The following is a 24,530-nucleotide window of genomic DNA, read 5'->3' as shown; positions in this document are numbered from 1 at the left end:
AAGAAAAGCAAGTATATTCAGACAAAGATGCTTTCAGCCTATGCTACATAACCTGCACAACATGCAGATAAGAAACAGTACTGCGTAAAAAAAAAAGTTATGTATTCACCATAACGTTTGTCCATTTTCAGTCTTCCTCACAATTGGGTTCTGATCAGACCCTCGGATGCGACTTAGCTGCTTTTTACTGCTCGTGCACACTGGAAACTCTTGAGCTCCTCCCTTACCCATAATGCTCTAGTCTCCTACCATACCTCAGATCTTGTTTGCTAGCCTTATAGCTTCAAAGAAAAAAAGAAACACTAAGATGAGAAACCAATACCTGGAGCTCAAAAGCAGGAACACTGGTTCCCTTATCTTTTCTTTCTTCCAGAAGTCACAAACCAAATGGTAGGGGGTTGGAGGGACGGGAGTTGAAGAATGAAAATGAACACCACAGATGAAACGTTATGGTGAGTAAGTAACTTCTTTATCTGATGCTGTCAATTTTCATTCATTCCTCAACAACTGGAACACAGTCCCCAGCTACCTGAATCCCAGGAGGACTCTAAAGAAAGATATGCCTGAGCACTGCTGAGCTGAAGGCTGCTCTTCCCCTCAAGACCAGATCCAATTTGTAATGAGTAATAAAGGTATGAGGATTAGCCCAAGTTGCAGCTGCACAATTATCATCCATGGAAGACATGGATAAAAATACTGATGAAGCTGCCTTGGACCTGGTTGAATGGGCTCTTAATGGTTTACACAAAAACAAACCCAATTTGTTATAGTCGAAGGAAATGTGATCAGTAAACTATTTGGCTAAAGTTACTTTGGTAATTGGCTTGCCCGATTTCAATTCCACAAAGGAAACAATTGATCTGTTTTTCTGAAATTCCTTGTTCTAGGCAAATAGAAACTTAATTGCCTGTGTACATCCAACAAATGAAACATGTATTCTTTATTCATGAAAATTGGTAAGAAAACTGGAAGATTAATAGACTGATTGCTGGTGGATTCTGACACCAGCTTAGGAAGAAAGAATGGGCTGGTTCGTAATGATTCCCTGTTTCTATGGAAAATTAAATAGGGAGGCTTAGAAGGTAAGGTCTGAAGTTCAGAGACTCTTCAGAGGTTAAAGCTACTAAAAAGATAGTTTTCCAGGTTAAAAATTTTAGTTCATACTTTGCTGATGGTTCTCATGGAGACTAAGTTAAAGCTTATAAAACTAAATTTGAATCCCATGGCAGAGATGGATCTTTAAAAGGGGGGTCCTAGAAGGAAAGTTCCTCTTATAAAGGCCTTATAAAGTTTTGAAGAAGCTAAGGAGGAATTATTTATTCCTATGTGGAAATTAAAGTTAAACTAGCTGCCAGGTCTAAACAGACAAAAACTCAAGAATTTTAGGTAATGGTGCAGAAGGAGGATCAATGTCTCTGTTGTGCCCAAAAGGCAAATATTTTCTATTTACTTCTGTAAATATTCCTAGTGAAAGCTTTATGGGAAGACAAAAGAATATTAAGTACAGGGGAGGAAAGCCTTGGTTGCCTGGCTATTAATGGAAGTGGAGAAACCATGCAGTCCACTTTAAGCCTGAAATGTCTGAGGGAATGTCTGCTGGATGAGACAGAAGGTATGGAACTAGATCAAGAATCCATGGTGGGTGAACTAGATGAGGCCAAAAGAAAGGGGGACCAGATCTGACTAGGCCAATAAAGTGCAATGAAGTGGACTGTGCTCTTCAATCGAGATACTTTGGGATCAGAGGAATCAGGGGGTAAGCACAAAGGACACCAGGGGGCCAATCACATAAGACAGCATCTCGGTGACTCTTACAGTGGGGTGAGCAGAGCAAAGAACCTGCTACACTTGTTGAGGGAGGATGCAAAGAGGTCGCGGCAAGGTTGGCCCCATTGGCGGAATACCTTTTCCGCAACTTTCATGTTGAGAAGTCCACTTGTGACTCAACATAACAGACCTGCTCAACTTCTCTGTTATCAAGCTGGAATTCTCTGGAATGTACGCTGCTATCAGAAAACAACCGGATGAGATTGCCCATTGCCATACTATGAAAGCTTCTCGACACAAAGACTAAGATATGGGTCCGCCTGGTTTGCTGATGTACCATACCACTGACATATTGTCCATCTGAATCGCAACAGTCCCGGAAGGGAGACAGTCTTGAAAAGCCTGCAACACTAGGAGTACTGCTCTCATTCCCAAGATAATGATATGCCTATTGGCTTCTTTGAGGGACCAGCTGCTTTCGACTGTCTTTCTCAAGAAGTGTCCCCCCCACCCAAATTGGAAAGCATTCACGGTCACTATGGCTTTGGGCTGAGGAAGAATGATGGGGTGGGTCTTGTAATATCTGATCTGAGCAAATCCAACACAAGAGGTAGTTTTTGCATACTTGAGTTATTCTAATCTGGGTGAAAATAGGTTGGTGCAAAATGTACTACTGAGTTGTTAGGGTCCACTGAAGAATTCTCATATGGCTCCTTGCTAACGTAACCATAACTATTGTTGCAGACATTGACCCCAAGGCTTGTAGAATCAATCGAGCTGTAGAGAAACATTCTGAATTATCTTTTTGACTTGAAATCAAATAGTATGTACCCTTGGTAAGAGAAGGGAGGCTGTAACCAGTACCATACTGAACAAGGCCCCTATGAACTCTAACGTCCAAGATGGTTCTAGCTGAGATCTGTTGTGATTGATGGCAATGCTGGAATACATGCTCGTATGCATTTATCAAAAGATGCCTGGTCTGAGTGGTTAGGACCCAGTCATCCAAGTACGGAAACAGCCGGAATCCCTGCATACTTAAGTGAGCTGCTACTACTACTGCCATGCATTTGGTGAACATCCTGGGGGTTATGGTGAGGCCAAAGGGTAGGGCTCTGAACTGTTAAGGACTGGCTGCCAGCTGGAAGCATAGGTATTCTCCGGGATCGTCTGTTCATTTTTATGTGATAGTACTCATCCTGAAGACCTAATGAGCACATCCAGTCGTCCTTAAGCAAGAAGGGCAAAATGGACTAAACCATGACCATCTGGAACTTTGCATACTGAACTGATTTTTTTTTCAGATTGCTGAGAACTAAAATTGGTCACCAGTCCCATGTTTTCTTTGGCACTAAATAAAATCTTGAGTAAGTTCTGGACTCTCTCTGGTCTGGGTGGACCTCTTGGATGACTTTTTTCTAGTAGCTTTTTTACTTCTAGAGCTGCTGCTTTCCTTTAAGTGGAACATCGGAAATGTTGTATACTGTTTGGGTGGGGGGGGCTGGGGAAAAGGATATCATATAACCACTGGAAATAATCCTCTGCACCTCATTTAATTTGTCCAAGTCTTTTGGGTTTCTAATTCCATGACGGGAATGGAGCCCATTCTTAAATCAAAGTATGATTAAAGTTCAAAAAATTAGTACTGTTTCAATCTTTGATGTCAGCCAGAAGTGTTCTTCACAGCACCCACAATGTGCCTAGTAATGACTCATTCTGAAATTCATATGGAGTTACATGTATCGGTAATATTGAAGTACAATTGTAAACTCATTTTTATAAGACCCGTTACTCCTACTACTACTGAAACTGTCTAGGTTATCTTTCTTCCACACTGCCCTCATTTCTTACTGCACCGATATATCTTTTCTAATGTCTAGCCAGGCTATATGGTGCAGGGATAGGATGACTCCCGACTGTCTCCAGAGGTGGACAATCAAGCATCCTTTGAGGAAGACTGGTAGGGTCTGACAGAAAAAGTTTCTCTGGACCCCTGGTTCTGTGGGCCTCCTCTGCTACGCGGATGGCTTCTTACGTTATTGTTCTCCCTTCTGCCCCTGGGGGAACTATCTCCATGTGGATCATGGAAATGAGGTTGGGACTTTTTGAACAACATTTTTCAACCACCTTGTTGATTCCTAAAAAAGGTTCGCGGAGGAGTCGAAAAAAGTACAGTTGTGTACACTTACCATAAATGTAGATGTTCGAGTGTATTCAATGTTGCAGTCATCATATTTGGGTTATCTGTTTGCAGCAGCCATCAGTCGGGCAGATTATTAAAGTCTTGGGTCCTACGTCGGTTGCTGTCTCATCTTCCATGACGTCATGGGTATAAAGCATGCAGCCGATGCCATTACATCAGTTTTTCTTGCCCCAGATGTCAGGTGCCCCCATAATGGGAAGCAATTATATATACAAGGTTACACCTCCAACAAGAAAGCAAATACACCAAAAAGCTTTAAACATAGTAAGCAAGAATAGAGGTATAGCCAATATAAGTCAGGGGGCTGGAGGGAGGGTAACTAGGACTGCAGCAGTGAATACACTCTAACATCTACATTTTTGGTAAGTGTACACAACTGTACTATGTTCTTCATGTTTCACTGTTGCAGTCATCACAGTTGGGTACACTCCCAAAGCTAAGAATGGGAGGAGGAAATTAGCATTAGGACCAGCTATAAGGCCCTGCAAGACTGCAGTGGCAAAGCCAGGTCTGGATTTAGAGAAAATTGGCAAATGGTAATGCTTAGTGAAAGTATGTACAGAACTCCAGGTAGCAGCTTCTAGGAAGTCCCTGGTAGGGACACCTCTGAGCAAGGCTGTAGAGGTAGATGCAGCCCTGGCTGAATGTGGTCTTATCCCCTGTGGGATAGGTTTTCCATGGTGCTTATAGCAGAAATTAATGCAATGGCCTAACCATTTAGAAATTGTTTGCTTTCAAAAGGCCTTCCCCTCTGCCCTTGCAGCAAATGCCACAAGCAACTGTTCAGATTTCCTGAAAGGTTTAGTTCTGTCCAAGTAAAATCTAAGTTGTCTGTGCACATCTAAGGAGTGCAGTATACGTTCCCCTTTGTTCTGTGGGTTAGAAAAGAAGGTTGGCATATGAATGGACTGATTAAGAACCACATTGGATACTACCTTGGGCATGAAAGAGGGATTGGTCCTGAGGGACACCCTGTCCGGGTGAAAGATGAAGAAAGGCTCCACTGCCATAAGGGCCTGCAATTCACACACCCTTCTTGCCGAAGTGATGGCTAAAAGCAAGACTGTTTTCCAAGAAAGGAATTTCAACTGGCTCAAAAGGAGGTAGAAGTGAGTTTTTCCAATACAAAGTTAAGGTCCCAGGCTGGAGTTGGGGCACTCCTGGGTGGTCTTACGTTTTGGCCCCTCTGAGGAACTGCTTGAGCAGTGGATGAGAGAAGAGGAGTGGGTTCTGTGTTGTAATGAGCTGAAATGGCTTAGGCATGAATTTTGATGGAGGAAAAGGAAAGGCCCTTGTGAAGCATCTCGGTTAAGTATTGAAGAATCTGAGGTAAATCGGTCACTGCTGTGCCCATTCCCTGAGTTTGGTTCCAGAAACAGAATCTTTTCCATTTTTCAGCATAAGATTTTCTAGTACTAGGCCTCCTTGCATCCAACACTTGTTTACTGAGGGATGCTAACGGAGAGAACAGGTAATTAGCCAAGCTGCCAGGTTCAGGGTTTGAAGCTGAGGGTGCAGAATCTGGCCCTCCTGCTGGGACAGCAGGGTAGGGGTCTGAGGCAGGTGCCATGGTGCCAGCAGTGACACACTGTGCAAGAGGTGGTACCAGTGTTGGTGTGGCCAGTCTGGTGCAATCAGTATCTTCCTTGGTTTGTCCTGTCCTTGGAGAGGAGAGGCAGATAAGGAAAGACATAAACTGATAGATTTTTCCAGGTGAAGGACAGGGCATCCACTTTCCAAGCTTGTTTGTGGGGAAGTCCTTGTGCAGAATTTGGACAATTGGTAGTTCTGGAGGGAGACAAAGAGCTCTATATCTGGGCTCCCCCATTTGTTTATCAACATGTTGAATGTCTTTGGCTCCATTTTCCACTCATGTGGGTCCATAAGATTTTTGCTTAGTTCGTCTGCCAGTATATTTAGTTTTCCTGGCAGGAATTGAGCCTGTAGGTGCACTTGGTAGCTCAAAGCTATGTTCCACAGAGCCACGGCTAGTCTGCAGAGAGGGTATGAGTGGGTTCCCCCCTGCTTGTTTATGTACCACATAACAGTAGTGTTGTCAATCTTTACCATTAACTGTCCTGGAAGAATGTGGTCCTTGAAGGCTATCAGAGCATTCCTTACAGCTAACATTTCTTTTTGATTGATACGCAAGTGCATTTGACTTGGGTTCAATTTGCCCTGAATGCGCTTCCCTGCCTAGTGAGCCCCCCATGCATAGTCTGATACATATGTTAGGGTTTGGGCGGCAGGGGGTAGAGTGAATGGCAGTCCCTTGTTTTGGTGGCAGGCCTCTGCCCACCAAAGGAACTCTAAACTGTAGGCAAGTTATGATAGGAATCATTGCTTCTAGATCCTGAGAATGTTGACACCATAGGCTTTTTAGATACCATTGTAGTTTCCTCATATGCAGTCTTGCATATGGAATTAGGAGGATGCAGGAGGCCAGGAACCCCAAGGCTTGCAGTATTTGTCTAGCAGATAGCAGCGTTTTTGTGGCCATTAGTTTGAAGTAAGCTGCCAAATGAACTTGTTTCTCTGGCGTGAGGAAAGCCATCTGGGAAGTTGTTTACAAACTTGCTCCCAGTAATACAATTTGTTGGCAGGGTACAAGATGTGATTTCTTTTCGTTTATGGTGTACCCCAGAGAAGTTAGCACCTTTTGTACAAACGCCAGATTATTCAAAAGTATGTCCTGGCTTTCTGCCTGAATTAGACAATCGTCCAGGTATGGGTACATTTGAATATTTCCTTGCCTGCAAAATGCAATAACTGGAGCTAGTACTTTGTGAATACCCTGGGTGCAGTAGATAAGCCAAAGGGCAGTGCAGAGAACTGATAGTGCATGTAGCCTGCTTTGAAGCGTAGGTATCTTTCTACAAGATTCTCTGATTGGGATGTGCAGGTAGGCTTCCTTTAAATCCAGTGTTGCTAACCAGGCATCCTTGCCTAGCATAGGAAGTAACTGGTGAAGAGTTAGCATCTTGAATTTTGGGATCACCAAAAAAGTGTTTAGGATAGAGAGATCCAGGATAGGACGCCAGGAGTGGTCTTTTCTGGGCACCAGGAAAAGTCTTGAGTACAAACATTATCCCCTTTCCTCTTCTGGGACAGTTTGAATAGCCCTTATAATTAAGGGAGAGAGAACTTGCTTTTGAGCCTCTGCTAACTGACTTGGGGGTAGATCTGGCCAACCGTTTGGGGTTGGTAAAGTGTGGAAGTGGAATCTGTATCCTTGGGAAACTATATTTAAAGCCTATTTGTCCTGGGTAATGAGTTCCCAGTTTTTTGCCTGCAGAGCAATCTTTCCCCCTAAAGGAGCAGTCAGTTGAGAAGGGCTTGGAAGTTTTACAGTTAAGTCATTGAGACGGTTTACAATAGGGGGAGTCTTACTACTCCCTGCTTTGGAAGTGGGAGCCCCCCAATGCTTAGTCCTGTGCGTACCTTGGTACTGAAGCCTGGGAGGTCTGCTGGCTCTGGGGTTGGACTGAGAAGGCCTGAAAGAGGAAGGAAAGAACCAATTCTCAGAGGGTCAATGCCTACTAAATCTTGGAGGCTTTACTTGCAGGAAATCTTTAACAGTTTGCATAGATTTAGCTTCTACCTCCATCTTTTTAAGTACTACTTCTGCTTTGTTGCCAAACAGGCGGTCCTCCTTTAAGGGAGCATCCAGTAATTTAGCTTTAACATGATCTGGCAAAGACTGTTCCTTAAGCCAAGCATGCCTTCTAAGTACAGAACCAGTGACAGCAGCCCTGCAAGATGCCTCTAATGAATCAAAACCACAGAGCAAAGTACGTTTTCCAACTTGTTCAGCAGAATGCATTAAATCTTGCAAATCCTTATTTCCAGCACAGACAGGAATCAACATCATTTTCTGTTTAAGCAATCCAATAATATGCTGCTGATACTTTAACATGTGAAACTGGCAGTTTAAGGCCCTAATGGCCAAGTTTGCAGAAGTGTATACCATCTTACTCCATCTATCCAGCGCCCTGGAATCTCTATCAGAGGGGGTAGGATTTTTGGCAGTAGTACCCTTAATGCCCTTGGGCAGCTGTGAACTGGTCTCAAGATCTGCAGTAGGATTTTTAAAAAGGAACTTGTGAGAGTCAGGAACCCTGTAATATCTATCTGGTTTTCTAGGAGCAGGAGGTAAGGAGTCAGGGGTCAAGCTAGATTCCAAAAAGACATCATCAACAATGTCCAGTACAGTGGGGATAGCTAAAGGCCTGTGTTGGGGCAGGAGTAAGAAATCCCTAAGCCTCTTTTTAGAATCAGAGTAATCCTGGCTTTCCCAGCGAAAATGCTCCCTAAGAGTATGCAAGGTCTGGAGGGGAAGCAGAGGTAATAGAGTGCTCTGCATCAGAATTCTCATAGGTAGATAAGGGTAAATCCTGATCATCAGAGGAAACAGAAATTTGAGAATCCTGATCAGAAAAATTATAAGCAAATTCAGTCCTACGTGTCTGAGGGTGAAGGTAGGCTTCCCTTGATTAAAGTAATAAGGTCTTCAGCCATTCTTATTTGTCTTTTAGGCATAGAGACCTGACCATGTGGTCTGGGCATCAGTTTTTTAGGCATGGATCGAGTTTTAGGCCTTAAAGTAGAAGATGGCGTCTGTTTAATATGCAAGTCAGAAGGCCTGAATACACCCTCAGAAGCCGGTGCCTGCAGAGCGGCTCCAGACCCATCCAAGGTAGAGAACATCCGCAGGTTTCACAGTTGAAGCATCTCGTGGCATACTGGACTCTGAATGGGTCTCAGTTAAGGCCTGCGAATCTGAAGTAACTGGTATCAGGGGCTGGGAAAGCTCCTCACAGAGTACCGGCTAACTGGCGACTAAGCTTAGGAGAAGCGCCGTTGGCAGTTTTGGACCTAGGTGGCCTGTCTCTGTCTTTATCTTTGCATTTTTTTGGAATGTCAGTAGTCGGGTGGCTTACTGAAGCCATATCTGGGTAATTGAACAGAGTACCAAAATATTTAGAAGCGTAAATATATTGACGACGAATAGTTCGTTGTTTAAATAAGGCAAAAAAACGACAGTGAGGGAACGTCAAAGACAGGGTCTAGGCAAGGAATACCGTATGAATGAAAATCTTTATGAGGTATTTGCTTTCCACAAGAAATACAATTACTGACTTTTACTGACATCGGTTTAGAGCAAGAAAAAGTTTCCCCAATGGGGTACTTAGCTTTAGTTGAAGACTTCGGTTCTGAAACTCGAAAATGAAAATTTCAGGAGTCGGCCGACTGGCACTTATGAACTGCTTCTGCTTCGGGCACCGCACGGCAAGAAAGACTGATGTAATGGCATCCGCTGCATGCTTTATTTTCCTGACTACCTGACGTCATGGAAGATGAGACAGCAACCAACCCATGACTCAAGACTTTGATAATCAGGCCAACTGAGGGCTACTGCAAGCAGATAAACCATATGTGATGACTGCAACAGTGAAATACGAAGAAAGTACAGTTTTGTACCTACCATAAATGTAGATGTTCGAGTGCTAATACAGCTGCAGTCATAACAGATGGGTTCTCCTGCCGTCAGGTGGGTCCTCGGTCGGCCGAATTCCAAAGTCTAGGTCCGGCGTCGGTTGTCGTCGCTTCTTCCCTGACATCAATGCGACAGGGGTATAAAAGAACCAGCCGACGCCATTTTCTTCAGTTTTTCTTGCCCCAGATGTCAGGTGCCCCCAGAAGGAAGGCAATACATAAAATTATGTAATAATGCAATGCAATATAATCAAAGACCAGTAGTTGCAAGCAAATACACCATAAAAGAAGACCCCTAGAGGGGAAGGAGGAGGAAACCTGGACTGCAGCTGTATTAGCACTCTAACATCTACATTTATGGTAGGTACAAAACTGTACTATGTTCATCGTGCATACAGCTGCAGTCATAACAGATGGGTAGAATCCCAAAGCTAAGAAAGGGGTGGTAGGCACTAGGTGGAGCTAGGAGGAGCCAAAATGCCCTGCAAGACTGCAGTAGCAAAGCCTGCTCTAGATTTGGAGTATAATGGTAGGTTGTAGTGCTTAGAGAAGGTATGCACAGAACTCCAAGTGGCTGCTTCTAAAATATCCTTGGTAGGAACTCCTCTGAGGAAGGCTGCAGAGGTGGCTGTGGCCCTTGTAGAATGAGTTCTAATGCCTGTAGGTACAGTTTTGCCATAAAAGGAATAGCAAAAGCGTATGCAGTGGGCTATCCATTTTGAGATTGTCTGTTTGGATATTGACTTTCCTTGAGCTCCTACCGCATAGGCCACAAAAAGCTGTTCTGATTTTCTGAAAGGCTTTGTTCTGTCCAAATAATAACGCAGTTGTCTGTGGATGTCCAAGGAATGCAGTAATCTCTCCCTTTGTTTTGAGGATTAGGATAAAAGTAGGTAAATGTATGGCCTGATTTAAAGCTACCCTGGATACCACTTTAGGCATAAAGGACGGGTTGGTACGTAATGAAACTCTGTCCTGATGGAAGATGATAAAAGGCTGGACAGCCATAAGAGCCTGTAGTTCTGAAACTCTACGAGCTGAAGTGATAGCCAGAAGGAAAGCTGTTTTCCAGGACAAATATTGTAAATCTGATGAGGCAGCTGGCTCAAAAGGAGGCAAAGTCAGTTTTTCCAGAATGAAATTAAGATCCCAAGCAGGTATTGGTTGTTTTCTTGGAGGTCTTAAATTCTTAGCCCCTCTGAAGAACTGTCTTAATAGAGGGTGAGAGAATAAAGGTGGATCAGTGTTGTATTCTGCAGAAATGGCTGAGGCATGGATTTTGATGGAGGAGAACGAAAGTCCACTGCTTAGCAGTTCAGCCAAATATTGTAGTATTTGAGGTAAATTCAGTTTTCCAGGGCACTGGCCCTTTTTCTCATTCCAAACACAAAAACGTTTCCATTTTGCAGAGTAAGCTTTTCTAGTTGATGGCCTTCTGGCCTCCAAAATGACATCCTGCACCTCCTTGGAGAGCAGGGCCTGCTGCGATGCTAAGGAATCTTCCATGCGGCTAGATTGAGTGTTTTCAGCTGACTGTGAAGAGTTTTGAAGCTGTGCTGTGTCAGAAGAAGAGGCATTAGAGGCAGGGTCCATGGTGGGGAATGCGTCAGGCTCCTCAGGAGTGGGTACCAGTGTTGCCTTGGCCAGTCTGGAGCAATGAGGATCATCTTTGGTCTGTCTGCTATGGTCTTCAATAGGACTTTGGGCAGCAGAGGAAGAGGTGGGAAGGCATAAACTGTCATTGATGTCCACCTGAAAGAGAGAGCGTCCACTCTCCAGGCCTTTGGATGGAAGATCCTTGAGCAGAATTTTGTCAATTGATGATTTTTGTGGGAGGCAAACAGATCTATGTCTGGCCTTCCCCATTCTTGGATTATTTCTGTAAAAACTTTTGGATGCAACTTCCATTCGTGTGGATCTGTCATATTCCTGCTTAGGTTGTCTGCCAGCGTGTTTTCCTTGCCTGGCAAGTACTGTGCTTGTAGTTTCATTTGTAAGTCCATGGCCATGTTCCAAAGTGACATGGCCAGTCTGCATAGGGGATAAGAATGTGTTCCTCCCTGCTTGTTTATGTACCACATAACTGTGGTGTTGTCTGTTCTTATCAATAGTTGACCTGGTTGTAGAAGGTCCTTGAAAGCTGTAATAGCATTTATCACTGCTAGCATTTCTTTTTGATTGATGTGAAGGTGCTTTTCTTTTTGGGACCATTTGCCCTGAATGTCATGTGCGCCCCCCAGGCGTAGTCAGAGGCGTCTGTTGTGATGACTTAATTTGCTTGAGGCTTGCTGAATGGAAGACCTGTGTTTGTCTGACATGCTTGAGCCCACCACAGAAATTCCTTTTGCAGACATGGAATTAGTGGTATTATTGTTTCCAAACTGTGGCTGTGTTGAGACCATATGTTTTTTAGGTACCATTGTAGTTTTCTCATATGCAGCTTTGCACATGGGATTAGTAAGATACAACATGCCATGAATCCCAGAGCCTGCAGGATTTTCCTTGCAGTCAGCCTGGTGCAATTTGCCAGTGTTCTGAAATATTGAATTAGTTGCCCCTGCTTCTCTGGCGTGAGGTAGGCCATCTGGGTGTTTGTGTCCAAATTGGCACCCAGGAATATTATCTTCGAGAGGGTATTAGTCTTGATTTCTCTTTGTTGACTGTGTATCCCAGAGAGTTTAATAACATTATTACATAAGCCAGATGTTTCAGAAGAATGTGCTTGCTGTCCACTTGGATCAGGCAGTCATCCAAATAAGGGTATATTTGTATCCCTTGAAGTCTGCAGTAGGCAATTACTGATGCCAGGCATTTTGTGAATACTCTGGGCAGTAGATAAGCCAAAGGGCAATGCAGAGAATTGATAATGGGTTGAACCTGCAAGAAATCTGAGGTATCTTCTGCAATTTTGTCTGATTGGGACATGCAGGTATGCCTCCTTGAGGTCCAATGTTACCAGCCAAGACTACTTGCCCAGCATGGGAAGAAGTTGCTGTAGAGTGAGCATCTTGAATTTTGGTATGAGTAGGAATGTGTTTAGGATGGAAAGATCCAAAATAGGTCTCCAATCTTTTCCCTTCCTGGCACCAGAAATAGCCTGGAATAAAACCTTGACCTTGTTCGGTGTGTAGGTACCTCTTGAATAGCTTTCATGTTTATAAGATCTGAAATTTGCTTTTGTGCCTCTGCCCTTTGATTGTGTGGCAGGTTTGGCATGCCTTTCATTTTGGAAGGGTATGAAAATGGAATTTGTAGCCTCTGTTTATAATGTCCAGGATCCATTTGTCCTTTGTGACAATATGCCAATTTTTGAGAATAGTGCCAGCTTTCCTCCTAAGGGGCTGCCATTTGAGACCTGGTTGGCATGCAAAGGGAAAGTCATTGGGTTTGCTTTCTGAAAGATTGCGAGTTGTCCTCACCACCTCTTTGTGTAGGAGCTTGCCATTGTCTGCCTCTGTACGAGCCTTGTGATTGTCCCCTGCCCTCGGCCTGTATCTGCCTCTTTGGGGTCTGTCTGTGGCAGGAAAGGACCAGTTTTTGGAAGGCCAATTTCTACTAAAACGTGGGGGTTGAACCTGCAGAAATTCTTTCACAGTTTGCATTGATTTAGCCTTTTCCTCCATTTTCCGTAATACTTCCTCAGCATTTGCCCCAAATAGTACATCGTTTTGAAGTGGGGCGTCTAGTAAATTAGCTTTGACATGATCAGGCAAGGCTTGTTCCTTGAGCAAGGCATGCCGACGTATGACTTAGCCTGTAACAGCAGCTCTACATGAGGCCTCTAGAGCATCAAAACCACATTGTAAGGTATGTTTACCCACTTGTTCTGCACTATGCATCAAATCCTGCAACTCCTTCATGTCTGGTTGTTCAGGTTGTGACATTTTACTTTTCAATTGAGATAACAGAAACTGTTGGTATTTTAGCATATGAAACTGACAGTTTAAGGCCCTCATGGATAAGGTAGCGAGGTATATACCTTTTTCCCCACCTTTCTAAGGATCTGGAATCTCTCTCGAAGGCAATGGGTTTTGGCAATGGAGGCCTTAACTCCCTTGTGCCCTGTGAGATGGTTTCTAGGTCAGCAGCATGGCTTTTGTATAGAAATTGGTGTGAGTCAGGAACCCTGTAGTACCTGTCAGGCTTAACTGGAGCTGGAGGAAGAGAGTCCGGGTTAAGGCAGGCCTCCGAGTAAACATCATCTAGGATGTCCAGGACAGGAGGTATAGCCAGAGGCCTGTGCTGGGGTAACAAAAGAAATTCCCTGAGCCTTTTCTTGGAATCTGAATAATCCTGGCCTTCCCAGTGGAAGTGTTCCCTTAAGGTATGCAGAGTTTCACCAAATGAGTAATCCTCAGGGGGGGATACAGAAGGAATAGATTCCTCTGCATCAGAGTCTTCAAAAGGGGAGTAAGACTGTTCCTGATAATCAGAGTGCTCTGAAATAATGGAGCCCTGATCAGAGGAGGGGGAATCTTCCTCCACTCTGGGTCTTTTGTCCGGAGGTGGCTGAGAACCTCTGATTAGAGTAATTAAATCCTCAGCCATTTTAAGCATCTGTTTCTTAGGCATGGGGCCTGGAGATGGGCCCTGTGTAGCTGGTCTCTTAGGGTGCATGGTAGCTTTAGACTTGGTGAAAGCCTTGATGGAGAAAGAAGAGGAAGGTCTGAAGACACCTTGAGTGGAGGTGGACCTGTCCACATTCTGTGTTTCAACCAAGCGTGGCTTCAGTATCTGTAGTCAGGGTGTGGGCCGAGGAGCCTGCGACCTCGGGTACAGGAGACACCGCCAAAGATGTGTCGTCGGTAATCAGTGGCTGCGTAGGCACCTCGCTGAGAACCGGACCACGTGTAGTCGGCTTTGGCATGGTGTCGGTAGAGGCCACGGACCTCGAGTGTCGGTCCTTGTCTTTGCGTTTTTTTAGACAAAACCGGAGTCGGAGTATCTGACGACATAGTATAGTTAAATGCTTTTCCAAAATAATGCTGGGCGAACTCCGCCCGACGCTTAATAGTGCGTTTGTTGAATGTAGCACAAAAGCGACAGACCGAGACGTCGTGGTCTGGGCCTAAACAAGGTATACAGAGGGAATGGAAATCCTTATGCGGTATTTGCTTCCCACAAGAAATACAATTATTAACTTTGTCTGACATCGGTCTGAGGCAAGAAAAAGTTTCCCCAATGGGGTACTTAGCTTTTAAGAAGACTTCGGTTCCAAATTTTTCGTAATCTCAGGAGCTGGCCGACCGGCACTTGCCAACTGCTTCTGCTTCGGGCACCGCGCGGCAAGAAAGACTGAAGAAAATGGCATCGGCTGGTTCTTTTATACCCCTGTCGCACTGACGTCAGGGAAGAAGCGACGACAACCGACGCCGGACCTAGACTTTGGAATTCGGCCGACCGAGGACCCGCCTGACGGCAGGAGAACCCATCTGTTATGACTGCAGCTGTATGCACGATGAACATCATCATAGGACCACTGCAGACAGGGTCTTACCAAATTGCTCATACCTGGAAAGTTTGTATAACTTTAATGCCAAACGAAACTTCCAAAGGCAGCACTGACGAAGGAGAACTTGAAGGACTCCAAGAAATCACACAGGCACATCCAAGCATGTCTCCTAATGGAAATGCCTGAACCAGACACCCTTGTGGTACCTTCTGCTGCATGTAAAATGAGCCTCATGGACAAATTTGTGGTGGATTGCAGGGTAGCCAACTATGAGGCAATAGAGTTCTGTCCTTCAGAAGTAATGGTCTCACTGAGAGATTTGGAAAGTTCTTTAATCAAATCCCTCTGATGTCTGGTGAAGTGCACCAAATAATTCAGTGACCTGAGTGCAAAGGTCATTAAAGCACGTACATGCTTCCCAAATCTGTCCAAAGCCCTTTACTCCCTGTAAGGGGGATGAACACATTAACTCTGTTCTGAGCGCTCCTTTTTTTGTGGTCACTGCTACCACCATGGCATATACTGGTACTACTTTGCTCAAACTTCTCTTCCTTTGTGATGCCAGGATCCTGTCTGGTCTGTTGGGGATCGGCTCAACAGCATCATATTTCTTCCACAACCACCTAGAGATCAAATCAATGAGATCATTTGCAGGCAGAGTCACCCATGAGATAGATGGGCCAGACCCAAAGGCTTCTAGGAATAGCCAATTCCCCTTGGGAAGGGTTATCGTTAGACCAACCAACTCACCTTTGCTTGACTATCTCCAGGATGTCTCCAAAGGAGACTTCTTCAGGTGGTGATCTTGGAAACCCTTCCCTCTTATCAAAATCAGCACCTTCTGTGACCGACTCGTAAGGAGAGTTTAAGTTCCTCCTCTTGCACTTTCTCTTCCTAGGGACTTCTTTGGTGGGATATTCCAGAGAAGTATCAGAAGATACAAGTATACCCTGCTGTGTAGACTGGAGACTTTGGACTGCCCGTCCCTGTGGAGTTGGGTGCTGAGGCTCAAGGTACAAAGACATATAGGATTCAGAAGGAAGATCCAAGGAGGGTGGAATCGTCCATTCTCTACAAGCAAGAGCTCTTTCTGCAACACTTCAAAGGGACAACGCTTTGTGGAGCAGAAGGCGGCCGATGGAGCAGAGAAGACATACTTACAGACTATCAGCTCCCTCTGACCCGAAGGCTGCCCATGTGAGGTAGAGGTCAAAGCCAAGCTGTTCAATGTCAAGGCTCTGAGGGGCCGAGATGGCTCTGACAACTTCAGAGTAGACTAACACCTCGGAAGCAATAACAATACAGCTTTGAGAGTCATCTGGCTCCAACACTCTCTGAGCAGGTCCACTCAGATAAGGTATCAGAGCAGAAGACACAACAATCTTTGAATCTGATACAGTGTGCCCCAGAAAACTCAGATCCAAGGGCTCCGAATGCAAAGGTCAGATCAGAGAAGGTGTCAAGATGGGTGGAGTAGTACTGGAAAAGGTCTCTGGACCTAAAGGGGTAGGAGCTGGAAGAACTCCCATCTGTATCTGTGTTGAGAGAAACTCCCTCAACAATCTCTTCACATCTGCAACCAAGCTTCTTGAAGGAGACGAGGAGGCTACTGAAAGGGACCTAGTATGGCAGCGTCTCTCTAAAAAGGGCAATGGCAGCTGGGGGGGAACAGGGTCTAAAGAGGATGCATATCAGGTGCAAGGGAGCTGTTTTGGCTTTAAAAGTATTGGATAAGATGAAGCAGATCAGGTATCCGAGACAGATGGATCCAGGGATTTAGTCTTTGGATCCAACCATTTTGAAATTTTGTGGACTGGCTCCATGGTCAGATCAGAAGATGGAGTGGAGGATCCTGAAGGGGCTGATGAATGCTTTCTGTGCTCCTTTTGTCTGGTTTGGAAGTCTGAGCTCCAGATAAGATTCATAAAAGTTTGTAGGCAAAAGACCTTTCAAATTCATCTTTTTTTTTCTGATCACTTAAGGCCCGCAGATTGAAAGCTTTACAAATACCACAACACATTTAAGTGTGCCGGGCCTACACAATAAACATAAGAATTTGTTTATGACATGACATCTGACAAAGGGATCTTATGTCCACAATCTTTGCACATTTTAAACCCTGGAGGTTTTTCAGACATCCTAAAAAAAGACTGTTCAATGCTATCTCTCTCTCTACACACACATATTTATATATAATATATATGTGTATGTATATATCTACATATACACAACACACACACACACACACACACACACACACACACACACACACATTTATTTATTTTTTTAATAAGAAGGTAACAGTGATAATTAAAGAAGTTACCACAAGGGTATAGGTGAAAAGGTGGAATTAACAACAATGGTAAGTTAATTTACACTAAGTTTTGGAGAAGGGAGGAATAAAACAGCTATAAAGAAAAAAAGAGATAAAGATAGATGCAGAGATAATCTGTTTATCCGACAAGAAATAACTAAAGCTCAAGAGCTAACAGTGGTCACGTTCAGAAGCAAAGGCGGCAAACAAGATCTGAGATATGGTAGGGGACTACAGCATTATAGGTAAGGGAGGAGCTTGGGAGATTCCAGTTTCCATGAACTGTAAAACGTGGCAGAGTCAGATTAGAGGGTCGAATCTGAACCCAATTGTTGGGAAAGAATGAAAATTGACATCAGATCAAATGGTTCTCAATAACTTGTACCTCTAAAGTAACAAAATATAAGAAAGCTGTCTGCTTTCTCCAGTGACAAACAGTCTTAATAAACATCAGAATTCAATAACTACAAAATGTACCTAAAAATAAGATAAAATGCTCCAAGGCCAAATGAAAACAAGTTATATAATAACTTTTTAAAACCAACACAAGTACAGTGGATATAAAAAGTGTACACACCCCTGTTAAAATCCCAGGTTTTGTGATATAAAACATGAGACCACAATAAATGATTTCAAAACATTTTCCACCTTTAATGTGACCTACAACCTATACAATTCAAATGAAAAACAAACAAATCTGTTATGGGAAGAAAATCTAGAAAAAATAAAAAAAATGTACAATAAGCTGGCTGTATAAGTGCACACCCTTAAACTAATACTTTGTTGAATCATCTTTTGATTTAATTACAGCATTCAGTCTTCTTGGGTACACACCTGCCATCAATTAAAGAGACTGATTAACCCCAAATAAAGTTCAACTGCCCTAGTAGGATTTTCCTGACATTTACTCAGTTGCCTGCTACAGTAAAAGCCATGGTTCGTACAGAGCTTACAAAGCATCAAAGGGATCTCATTGCTGAAAATTATCAGTCAGGAGAAGGGTACAAAAAAAATTTCCACAGTATTGGACATACCATGGAACACAGTGAAGAGAGTCATCCAAAAGTGGAGAAAATATGGGACAATAGTGACATTGCAAAGAACTGGACCTCCCTCCAAAATTAATGAAAAGACAGGATGAAAACTGGTCAGAGAGGCTGCCAAGAGACCTACAGTAACACTGAAGGAGCTGCAGGAATTTCTGGCAAGTACTGGATGTGTACTGCATGTGCCAACAATCTCTCATATTCTCCATATGTCTGGGGCTATGGGGTAGGGTTGCAAAATGGAAACCTTTTCTTACACAGAAAAACATCCAGGCCTGGCTAAAATCTGCAAAACAATACATCAAGTCTCCCAAAAACGTGGGAAAATGTGTTAAGGTCTGATGAGACCAAGGTTGAACTTTCTGGCCACAATTCTAATAGGTATGTTTGGCGCAAAAACACTTTGCATCGCCAAAAGAACACCATCCCCACAGTGAAGCATGGTGGTGGCAGTATCATGCTTTGGGTTTGCTTTTCTTCAGGTGGAACTGGGATTTAGTCAAGGTGGAGGGAATTATGAACAGTTTCAAATACCAGTCACTTTTTGCCCAAAACCATCAGGTGTCTGCTAGAAAGCTGAAGATGAAGAGGAATTTCACCTTTCAACATGACAATGACCCCAAGCATACATCGAAATCAATAAAAGAACGGCTTCACCAGAAGAAAATTCAAGTTTTGGAATAGCCCAGCCAGAGCCCAGACCGAAATCCAATAAAAAATCTATTGAGTGACCTGAAGAGGGCTGTACACAAGAGATGTCCTCGCAATCTGACAGATTTGGATCGCTTTTGCAAGCAAGAGTAGGCAAATATTGCCAAGTCAAGATGTGCCCTGCTGGTGGACTCCTACCCAAGAAGACAATGCTATAATTAAATCAAAAGAAGCTTAAGGGTGTGCACACTTATGTAATCAGCTTATTGTACTCTTTTTTTTTTTTTTTTTTTTTTTTATATTTTCCCCCCCAACAGATTTGTTTTTCAATTGAATTGTACAGGTTATATGTTTATATATATATATATATATATATATATATATATATATATATATATATATATATATATATATATATATATATATATATATATATATATATATATATATATATATGTATACATATTTATATATATATATATGTATATATATATATATATATATATATATATATATATATATATACACATATATATAGATTTTATACACATACACACACACACATATATATATATATATATATATATATATATATATATATATATAGATAGATGTGTGAGTATGTATGTATGCATGTATATCTTTAGTTTACATTAAATACTTCATGCTAATAGAACACTAAGTAAATCTACTGCCATGTTACTTAAAACCAATGTATTAAAGTACCACAATGAAGTACATCAAAACATTTAATTAAAATAATGCATTATTATTCCAGAGGTAATACCTTAAAGTGAATCACAAGATAAAGATGGCTTTCAAAAACTGGTACCTGTATAGCAAAGTAAAATATATCCAGGTTAATTTCCTTTAATCTTTTGTTCGCCTTTATCTGCAAAGGTTTGTTCAAAATTTTCAGCACTTAAGGCAGAACTTTATACTGCTTTTACAAAATACTGTCTGCTACAGTACAACTGCAGTTTCACTAATGGAGATTTCCCAAATGCACCACTTCAAAGTGTGTTAGTACTGCTTTTGTCCCAACAGCAGACGTTTTATGCTACATGTGTAATTTAAAATTTTATAAAATGACTTCAAAGAAAATATTTAACTAATGCTTGATATAAAATATAAAATAAATTTATATCCGCTAAATTTCAATAGAACCTTAATTGTACTGGACATTAGCTGGGTGTAAAGACCCTGTGCTTCTGAAATATAGCCATACAGTACACTTACGCTGTACTGGCAAGGTCATACAAAGGCTGAACATGCATGTCTACAGCTAGTAGGGTTAATCATACTTCTCAACCTCTCAGCACAAGAACTCTGTACAAAGCCAGAAATAATGGGGGGGATAAAGACTCAAAAATAGGGACAGATTTTAAATACTGCTCCTATAAACTTAGTAAGTAGTTAGAATAACAAGTCTTGCATTATTTTGTATTTTCTGAAGGATATGAAGTCTGAAACTCAAATATCTGTCATTATTTAGTATCAATTAAGTGACCAATTCTAAATGATTTGACAGAAAACCTCAAATTTTATGAGGAACAGACCTAAAATATGAAGCAAAAATCTAGACATTCTGTAAAAATCTGGACAGCTGAGACATATGTGGGGTTTGGCTTTATTGGCCTGAATGTATGCACAAAGACTTGAAACAAAAATGCAAAACTTCATGGACATTCAGAAGCCATATAGCTGAAACACTTGATGTCCTTAAGGTTCATTTGCATATATCCCGTGGACCTCTATCACTAGAAGTTTAAGGTATCACACAGTGAAAACTCTAGATTGGCTAGGTTTTTCGTTTAGTTTTTACTAATTGGTTGGTCTGTGACCTTTTTACTTTTTGGTTTTGGATGTTAGTTGGGATATTTTGCAGAAACCTTAACAGTAATGCACATCAGCACTTTTGCTGTTCTAGCAATGTCATAAGAAGGCCAAAAATGCATGTCCATAGCTAGTAGGGGTTGGCTTTATTGGCCAGAATGCATCCAAAAATACTTAAAGTAAAACATTGTGGAAATTCAGAAGCCATATAGTCATTTGCATATATCTCATGGGCCTATATTACAGGATGTTTAAGTTATCACAGAGTGAAAACTTTAGCTTGCCTAGGTTTTTCTTGTAGTTTTTACAAATTTCAAAAGTGAAATAAGATTATTTATGTTAAAGTACTTGTCTGTCCTGTGAAGCTTCACCAAACACTAATTAAAAAAACTGTATTTTTATTTCCCTTTATGTAATAAACTCCATTCTTCAATGCAAATACTAGACAGAATGCACACTTAAGAGCTTTATACGGTTGTGTGATTATTACTTGACGCATAGAGTTCTTAGTTACGTAAGCTTTCTCTGTGATGCTAGTTGCAAACAACATTCAACACAAATCCATCCTTCTTAACATTGTTACACAAGTAGGAACTTCTTACTGAAATGTTTCAGGTTGTAAAAGTACTTCACTGTTGTAACGGTTGACACTAAACATTGCAAAGTGACCTATCATAATAAAGTTAGTAAAGTCAAACCAAACTGATAATGTTATGATTAAGACCAATTAAAAGTTTGCCTGAAGAGAAGTGAAACTTCTGGACAGGACAGCCAACAATGTCAGCTGCTACAGACTATGTCAGTTTAGGTACCAGTTAACCCTGCAGTTGCTGGTGGCCCCATGGTCAGGGGGGCTCCCCAATCACACCAAATTATCTTATTTGATATTTTGTTACGGGTTTCGTACCAAAAAAAAGCTAGGACAGCAATACTGTGTACTTAATAAACCAGGTGGGTAATGAGTCTTTATTTATAGCTTCTTTAAAATTCAAAGATATCTCTGGTTATGATAACAGTATTACCGATTAACAGCTTTACAAAATTTCATAAAGTGCTTTACAACTGAGATGGTAGTGAACCAAGTCAAGAGCACTGACAGTTTAAAACACTTAGAAAATCACGTTAATGTTAGCGAGTTGTTTCTTGTGGTCCAGTGGTGCAAGGTTTGATTCCCTCAGCTTCCACTGCCTAACTATGTGACTCTAAGCAAGTCATTCAACCAGACACCACTCCTGGACAGAGTCTGAAAAAGATCCATGGAGGTCAGTGCTCTACCCCAGAATACAAATACAAATGAATTAATCTACCACTCAATCCAGCTAGTGGGCATTCTCTCCTATAAAACTAAAATCATAGCTAGCTTTAGAAATGCCTGAAGATCAGCAGCCCAGAGCAACCAGTTTCAGTGGTTACCATGGATTTTAAGAAGAACTGATGCTCCCAATCTTCAGGGATGGTTTCAGGGAGTTCTATAAATACTGGCAGAACTCCAGATACTATAACTCAACTTCTTTGCTCAACAATTCAATAGCCAAAAATATCAGAATAAGGGTTCATAACCAGGAACACTTTTTAAATTGTATTTACTTACTTACCGGGATAGTTAACTGGGCAGTGAAACTACCCCTTTTCACCCGAGGTTCAAGGCGAGAAGCTCCAGTACAATCAGTTAAAACATTTGTTAACAGACATTTAGAAAAATCAAAAATTTGGTGCAACAGATCTATCAGATGGAAAACTTTTGTTAACAGTTCTAACAGACATGTTAATGGTACTTGATAACAGCAGAACTTAAATGCATACATTATTACAAATTAGCTTATTTAAGTAATACAAGGAATGCATAATAAGACACTGATTGTTTTCCTAGGGTTATGGCAGTCACAGAGTTTTGATGTAAGATGATTTGGGAAAAGGAAAACGAGAGTGGCAGCACTGGCTTGATGAGCTGAGAGAGATGGGTAGGTAGCTACAGAAAGGATAGACAGTTTATTACAGAGCGGGAGTGTTAGCCTAGGAATGTACATGGACAAAGGAGTTTTAGACTTATTTTTTGTTGATGCAATAACAGCCCGTAAGGATTTCCATATTTTTGCCAAGTACATCGAATAAAGGGAGTCACCAGCAACATTGTTGGATTTGTTGTCCGTAACATTTTAACTGGGGTACAGGGTTGGAGGAGATTTTCTTAGACAAGGACATTTGTGGGGTTCACATACGAGTCTGTCAGCTGTGTAGTTGGAATAGATTAAGTAGCGTTTTCATTCTAACTAGGGTAAACACCAAACAACTAAACCCAAAAACAATAAGCCGCAGGCAGAACGTTAAAAACACTCAAATTTAATTCACAAGTAAAAACAATGTCACAATGTTATTGTTTTTGGATTTAGTATTTTCGTTCTAGTCAGTGAAGTTGTTTTAGAGTTAGGCAGTGATGACATCTGTAATGCTGACTTGTGGAAACTTTTGCTATTTTGTTAAAACACTATTCCATTTGTTGCAGTTGAGTGGCTTGTAGGTTAATTGAATATTAGTCTAACTCATTTAAAAAAGTTAACAGAATAACACACTATTTTAACAAGCAGTTTTTAAACAGTAAGAAGTATGACGCACTGAAGTATTGACTGTCTACAATCCCAAATTATTTACCAGCAAATTAAACCTTTTATGAAGGACAGAGCAAAATCAGGAGAGATCATAAGAGAAAGTAATAGGAATTACACAGAAGGGTTGACAAGGGTTAAAGTATTACAGAAGGGGAATCTCAGAGATGCAACTGCAGAGTGCTAAAGGGAAAATGAGGCAATATTCGGATAATACACAAAAGTTTAGACAAGTTAAGTATTTTATTATAACAACTCAGAGCACAGAGTACAAAAACATTTAGCAAAGCTACTTGGACAAAAGAAAGCAGAAAAGCTGGTTATCATAGCCTATAACAAGAACAAATAACCACATATCCTACAGAGGTATTCAAGATACTTCAGACATTTTATGAAAATTTACATAAAGCAGGGAATGTGGAAACCTAGAAAAGACGCATGGAAATATTTATATAATGCTTAACTATATCAAGATTACAGGAAGATGAGGGCTCAACCATATCACTCAAGTTGCAGATATCGAAAATAGGTGGCTCTTGAAAAGAAGGTACAGCAAGCCAAAAATCTGGACACCTAGCTAGTATAAATTTTGAATCCCTAATAACACTGAGCTCTTCCTACTTCTAAGTAGGACTATGGGATACTGCTCAAAAAGACAAGTTTAAAAATCTAAGAGTGATTAAAATATATGCAGATTACCAAAGTCTAAAATCTGTTGCCTTTAATAAATTATATTACAAAAATATATCTTGTGCAGTAATTTGTTTTTGTTTCTGAAAAAAAGAGATGCAACATGTGGATCTGTTTTTTTAAATTATTGGTGAAACTAGTATTTTGGACATGTAATCTGGTTGCGTGTTCTAAACTGCTTCAAAATTGTGGGAGATGCAGACAAACGTGGAGAGTTCTAAATTAAGCTTGAAAATAGGAATGCGCCTCCAAAAGCACATACAATTGACAGGTGTTCAACAATTAATAGAAACATAGGAAGAGGGGAGATAAAAAAATGATATCAAAATCAATCAGCAATGAAGGCTGTACTTATAGATAGTATTCCTGTGCAAGTCTGGAATGAACAAAATGATAAAGATCTGGGATTTCTTTTAGCAATAATTTAAAAGGGGGGGGTAACAATCTTGGAAGAAAGGCTGTGATGGCTGTT

General features: G+C 41.6%; 1 protein-coding gene across 1 annotated transcript in view; it reads right to left on the bottom strand.

The window, feature by feature from the left end:
- The window catches only part of ITSN1 (intersectin 1), a 2,682,533-nt gene that overhangs the window by 2,295,500 nt on the left and 362,503 nt on the right, over positions 1 to 24,530 (bottom strand). The window lies entirely within an intron of this gene.

Source organism: Protopterus annectens, chromosome 5.part1, assembly GCF_019279795.1.
Source record: "Protopterus annectens isolate FY-2018-M chromosome 5.part1, PAN1.0, whole genome shotgun sequence".
Classification (NCBI taxonomy): Eukaryota; Metazoa; Chordata; order Ceratodontiformes; family Protopteridae; genus Protopterus; species Protopterus annectens.
This window is presented reverse-complemented; position numbering and strand designations above follow the sequence as displayed.